This window comes from Monodon monoceros, unplaced genomic scaffold (assembly GCF_005190385.1).
Source record: "Monodon monoceros isolate NGI ecotype Baffin Bay Population unplaced genomic scaffold, NGI_Narwhal_1 Super_Scaffold_12, whole genome shotgun sequence".
Taxonomy (NCBI): Eukaryota; Metazoa; Chordata; class Mammalia; order Artiodactyla; family Monodontidae; genus Monodon; species Monodon monoceros.
This window is the reverse complement of record NW_021703768.1, coordinates 163,769,935-163,777,258: the sequence shown is the minus strand read 5'-3', so window position 1 is coordinate 163,777,258 and position 7,324 is coordinate 163,769,935.

Genomic DNA, 7,324 nt, shown 5'->3' with positions numbered 1-7,324 from the left:
CCCCAATGTTCATAGTAGCACTATTTACAATAGCCAAAATATGGATGCAACCCAAATGCCCATCAACAGACAGATGGATAAAGAAAATGTGGTGTATATATACATATATATATACACACATACACAATGGAATATTACTCAGGCATAAAAAAGAATGAGATATTGCCATTTGCAGCAACGTAGATGGACCTAGAGAATATCATGCTAAGTGAAATAAGTCAGACACAGAAATAGAAATACTATATGATATCACTTATATGTGGAATCTAAAACATAATACAAATGAATCTATATACAAAACAGAAACAGACTTACAGATGCAGAAAACAAACTTATTGTTACCAAAGGGAGCAGGGAGGAAGGGAGGGAGAAATTAGGAATATGGGATTAACAGATAAAAAAACCACTATATGTATAAATAGATAAGAAACAAAAATTTACTGTATAGCACAGGGAATTATACCCAATATTTTGTAATAACCTATAATGGAATATAATCTGAAAAAACCTTGAATCACTATACTGTACACCTGAAACTAAAACAACCTTGTAAATCGACTATACTTCAATAAAAATTAAAATTAAAAAAATAATAAAAATGAATGTATATGCAAAACAAAAACAGACTCACAGATATAGAAAACAAACCAGTGGGTATCAGTAGGTAGAGGGAAGCAGGGAGGGGCAGTTAGGGGTATGGAATCAAGAGGTACAAACTGCTATATATAAAATTCATGTGCAACAAGGGTACATTGTATAGCACAAGGAATTATAGCTATTATCTTGTAATAACTTTTAATGGAGTATGATCTTTAAAAATACTGAATCACTATGCTGTACACATAAAACTAATATAATATTGTAAATCAACTATACTTCAATTAAAAAAAGAAAATCAATAATGTAATCTTCCACTGTAGGAAACTAGGGTAAGACGAATTAGAAGAAATAAGATGATCAGAACATAAATCAATGAAATTAAAATAACAGGGAGTTTTTAATAGAGAAAATCCATAAAAACCAAAGCTTATTCTTTGGAAAGGTCAATGAAATTGATAAACTTCTAGCCAGGCTAGCCAAGAAAAAAAGAGAAGACACAAATTATTAATATCATAAATGAAAGTGAAGTCATCACAAATGATCTCATTGGCAGTAAGGGATAACAAAGGAGTATTATGAACAATTCCATGCCCACAAAGTTGATAATGTAGATCAACGGAACCAATTTACTGAAAGACACAATCTACTAAAACCCCCGAAAAGAAACAGGTAATCTGAATAGACCTATATCTATTAAAGTAATTGAATCAATAATTGATGACCTTCTAAAAATAATAAAGCACCAGGCCCAGATGAATTCACTGATAAATTCTACCAAACACTTAAGGAAGAATTATATCAATTCTCTTCATTCTTTTCCACAAAACAGAAGCAGAGGGAATACTCCCTAAGTCATTCTATAAGGCCACCATTACCTTAATACCAAAACCAGAAAAAGACATAAAAAAGGAGAAATTCAGATTATTATCTCTCATGAACATAGATGCAAAATCCTCAACAATAATAGCAAATTGGATCTAACAATGTATAAACAGAACTATAGACCATGACCAACTATAGACCATGACCAACTGGAGTTTATTCCAGGTATGCAAGGGTAGATCAACATTCAAAACTCAATTAAAGTAATCATCACATCAACAGGCTAAAAGAGAAGTCATAGAATCATATCAATAGATGAAGAACAAGCATTTGAAAAAATCCAACACCCATTCCTGATTACAAAACAAAACTATCAGCCTTCTAGGAATAGAATGGAAATTCCTCAACTTCACAATGAACACGTAAGAAACCTTTCAGCTAATATCATACTTAATAGAGAGAAACTAAACCCTTCCTCCTCCCACCCCAAAAACTGGAAACAAGATAAGGATGTTCTCTCTCACCACTCTTATTCATACTAGAAATCCTAGCTAAGGTTTTGGGGGAAGATGGCGGAAGAGTAAGACGCGGAGATCACCTTCCTCCCCACAGATACACCAGAAATACATCTACACGTGGAACAACTCCTACAGAACACCCACTGAACGCTGGCAGAAGACCTCAGACCTCCCAAAAGGCAAGACACTCCCCACGTACCTGGGTAGGGCAAAAGAAAAAAGAATAAACAGAGACAAAACGATAGGAATGGGACCTGCACCAGTGGGAGGGAGCTGTGAAGGAGGAAAGGTTTCCACACACTAGAAGCCCCTTCGCGGGCGGAAACTGTGGGTGGCGGAGGGGGGAAGCTTCGGAGCCACGGAGGAGAGCACAGCAACAGGGGTGCGGAGGGCAAAGCGGAGAGATTCCCGCACAGAGGAACAGTGCTGACCAGCACTCACCAGTCCAAGAGGCTTGTCTGCTCACCCGCCAGGGTGGGTGGGGCTGGGAGCTGAGGCTTGGGCTTTGGTTGGATCGCAGGGAGAGGACTGGGGTTGGCGGCATGAACACAGCCTGAAGCGGGATAGTGCGCCACACATTCTGGGGAAAAGTCTGGACCTGCCAAAGAGGCAAGAGACTTTTTCTTCCATCTTTGCTTCCTGGTGCGCGAGGAGAGGGGATTAAGAGTACGGCTTAAAGGAGCTCCAGAGACGGGCACGAGCCGCAGCTAAAAGCACGAACCCGAGACTGGCATGAGAGGCTGAGGCCGCTGCTGCCGCCACCAAGAAGCCTGTGTGCAAGCACAGGTCACTCTCCACACCTCCCTTCCGGGGAGCCTGTGCAGCCCGCCACTGCCAGGGTCCTGTGACCCAGGGACAACTTCCCCGGGAGAACGCACGGCACGCCTCAGGCTGGTGCAACCTCTCGCCAGCCTCTGCCACCGCAGGATTGCCCCGCACCCTGTGCCGCTCCCTCCCCCTAGCCTGAGTGAGCCAGAGCCTCCAAATCAGCTGCTCCCTTAACCCCGTCCTGTCAGAGCGAAGAACATATGCCCTCCGGCGACCTACACGCAGAGGCAGGGGCAAATCCAAAGCTGAACACGGGGGAGCTGTGCAAACAAAGAAGAGAAAGGGAAATTTCCCAGGCAGCCTCAGAAGCAGCGGATTAAATCTCCACAATCAACCTGATATACCCTGCATCAGTGGAATACCTGAATAGACAACGAGTCATCCCAAATTGAGGAGGTGGACTTTGAGAGCAAGATATATTATTTTCTCCCCTTTTCCTCTTTTTCTGAGTGTGTATGTGTATGCTTCTGTGTGAGATTTTGTCTGTATAGCTTTGCTTTCACCATTTGTCCTAGGATTCTGTCCATCCATTTTTTTCTTTGCTTGTTTGTTTTATTGTTTTGTTTTTTTTCTAACTTAAAAAATATTTTTCTTAATATTTTTTAGTTTTTATTTTAATAACTTTATTTTATCTTACATTACTTTATTTTATCCTCTTTCTTTCTTTCATTCTACTTTTTCTCCCTTTTACTCTGAGCCGTGTGGATGAAAGGCTCTTGGTGCTGCAGCCAGGAGTCAGGGCTGTGCCTCAGAGGTGGGAGAGCCAACTTCAGGACACTGGTCAACAAGAGACCTCCCAGCTCCACATAATATCAAAAGGCGAAAATCTTCCAGAGATCTTCATCTCAACACCAGCACCCAGCTTCACTCAATGACCAGCAAGCTACAGTTCTGGAAACCATATGCCAAATGACTAGCAAGAGAGGAACACAACCCCACCCATTAGCAGAGAGGCTGTCTAAAATCATAATAAGTCCACAGACACACCAAAACACACCACCAGACGTGGACATGCCCACCAGAAAGACAAGATCCAGCCTCATCCACCAGAACATAGGCACTAGTTCCCTCCACCAGGAAGCCTACACAGCCCACTCAACCAACCTTAGCCACTGGGGGCAGACACCAAAAATAACAGGAACTACGAACCTGCAGCCTGCAAAAAGGAGACCCCAAACACAGTAAGATAAGCAAAATGAGAAGACAGAAAAACACACACCAGATGAAGGAGCAAGATAAAAACCTACCAGAACTAACAAATGAATAGGAAATAGACAGACTCCCTGAAAAAAAATTCAGAATAATGATAAAGATAATCCAAAATCTTGTAAATAGAATAGAGAAAATGCAAGAAATATTTAACAAGGGCCTAGAAGAACTAAGAGGAAACAAGCAACGATGAAGAACACAATAAATGAAATTAAAAATACTCTTGAAGGGATCAATAGCAGAATAACTGAGGCAGAAGAACGAATAAGTGACCTGGAAGATAAAATAGTGGAAATAACTACTGCAGAGCAGAATAAAGAAACAAGCATGAAAAGAGCTGAGGACAGTCTCAGAGACCTCTGGGACAACATTAAACACACCAACATTTGAATTACAGGGGACCCAGAAGAAGAATAGAAAAAGAAAGGGACTGAGAAAATATTTGAAGAGATTATAGTTGAAAACTTCCCTAATATGGGAAAGGAAATAGTTAATCAAATCCAGGAAGCACAGAGAGTCCCACACAGAACAAATCCAAGGAGAAACACGCCAAGACACATATTAATCAAACTATCAAAAATTAAATACAAAAAAACCATATTAAAAGCAGCAAGGGAAAAACAACAACACACAAGGGAATCCCCATCAGGTTAACAGCTGATTTTTCAGCAGAAACTCAGCAACACAGAAGGGAGTGGCAGTACATATTTAAACTGATGAAGCAGAAAAACATAAAACCAAGCACTGAAATTGAAACTGTGATTAAAAACCTTCCAACAAACAAAAGCCCAGGACCAGATGGCTTCACAGGTGAACTCTATCAAACATTTAGAGAAGAGCTAACACCTATCCTTCTCAAATTCTTCCAAAATATAGAAGAGGGAGGAACACTCCCAAACTCATTCTACAAGGCCACCATCACCCTGATACCAAAACCACACAAAGATGTCACAAAGAAAGAAAACTACAGGCCAATATCACTGATGAATATAGATGCAAAAATCCTCAACAAAATACTAGCAAACAGAATCCAATAGCACATTCAAAGGATCATACACCAGATCAAGTGGGGTTTATTCCAGGAATACAAGGATTCCTCAATGTATGCAAATAAATCAACGTGATACACCATATTAACAAATTGAAGGAGAAAAACCATATGATCATCTCAATAGATGCAGAGAAAGCTTTCAACAAAATTCAACACCTATTTATGATAAAAACCCTGCAGAACGTAGGCATAGAGGGAACTTTCCTCAACATAATAAACGCCATATATGACACACCCACAGCCAACATCGTCCTCAATGGTGAAAAAATGAAACCATTTCCACTAAGATCAGGAACAAGACAAGGTTGCCCACTCTCACCACTATTATTCAACATAGTTTTGAAAGTTTCAGCCACAGCAATCAGGGAAGAAAAGGAAATAAAAGGAAACCAAATAGGAAAAGATGAAGTAAAGTTGTCACTGTTTGCAGATGACACGATACTATACATAGAGAATCCTAAAGATGCTACCAGAAAACTACTAGAGCTAATCAATGAATTTGGTAATGTAGCAGGATACAAAATTAATGCATGGAAATCTCTGGCATTCCTATACACTAATGATGAAAAATCTGAAAGTGAAATCAAGAAAACACTCCCATTTACCATTACAACAAAAAGAATAAAATATCTAGGAATAAACCTACCCAAGTAGACAAAAGACCTGTATGCAGAAAATTATAAGACACTGATGAAAGAAATTAAAGATGATACAAATAGACGGAGAGATATACCATGTTCTTGGATTGGAAGAAACAATATTCTGAAAATGACTCTACTACCCAAAGCAATCTACAGATTCAATGCAATCCCTATCAAACTACCACTGGCATTTCTCACAGAACTAGAACAAAAAATTTCACAATTTGTATGGAATTACAAAAGACCCCGAATAGCCAAAGCAATCTTGAGAACAAAAAGTGGAACTGGAGGAATCAGACTTGCTGACTTCAGACTATACTACAAAGCTACAATAATCAAGACAGTATGCTACTGGCACAAAAACAGAAAGATAGATCAATGGAAAAGGATAGAAAGCCCAGAGGTAAACCCACGCACATATGGTTACCTTATCTTTGATAAAGGAGGCAGAAAACTACAGTGGAGAAAGGACAGCCTCTTCAATAAGTGGTTCTGGGAAAACTGGACAGGTATATATAAAAGTATGAGATTAGATTACTCCCTAACACCATACACAAAAATAAGCTCAAAATGGATTAAACACCTAAATGTAAGGCCAGACACTATCAAACTCTTAGAGGAAAGCATAGGCAAAACACTCTATGACATAAATCACAGCAAGATCCTTTTTGACCCACCTCCTAGAGAAATGGAAATAAAAACAAACATAAACAAATGGGACCTAATGAAACTTCAAAGCTTTTGCACAGCAAAGGATACAATAAACAAGAGCAAAAAACAACCCTCAGATTGGGAGAAAATATTTGCAAACGAAGCAACTGACAAAGGATTAATCTCCAAAAATTTACAAGCAGCTCATGCAGCTCAAGAACAAAAAAACAAACAACCCAATCCAAAAATGGGCAGAAGACCTAAATAGGCATTTCTCCAAAGAAGATATACAGACTGCCAACAAACACATGAAAGAATGCTCAACTTCACTAATCATTAGAGAAATACAAATCAAAACTACAATGAGATATCATCTCACACTGGTCAGAATGGTCATCATCAAAAAATCTAGAAACAATAAATGCTGGAGAGGGTGTGGAGAAAAGGGAACACTCTTGCACTGCTGGTGGGAATGTGAATTGGTACAGCCACTGTGGAGAACAGTATGGAGGTTCCTTAAAAAACTACAAATAGAACTACTGTATGACCCAGCAATCCCACTACTGGGCATATACCCTGAGAAAACCATAATTCAAAAAGAGTCATGTACCAAAATGTTCACTGCAGCTCTATTTACAATAGCCAGGAGATGGAAACAACCTAAGTGTCCATCATCAGATAAATGGATAAAGAAGATGTGGCACATATATACAATGGAATATTACTCAGCCATAAAAAGAAATGAAATTGAGCTATTTGTAATGAGGTGGATGGACCTAGAGTGTGTCATACAGAGTGAAGTAAGTTAGAAAGAGAAAGACAAATACCATATGCTAACACATATATATGGAATTTACGGAAAAAAATGTCATGAGGAATGTAGAGGTAAGACAGGAATAAAGACACAGACCTACTACAGAATGGACTTGAGGATATGGGGATGGGGAAGGGTAAGCTGTGACAAACTGAGAGAGTGGCATGTACATATACACACTACCAAACAT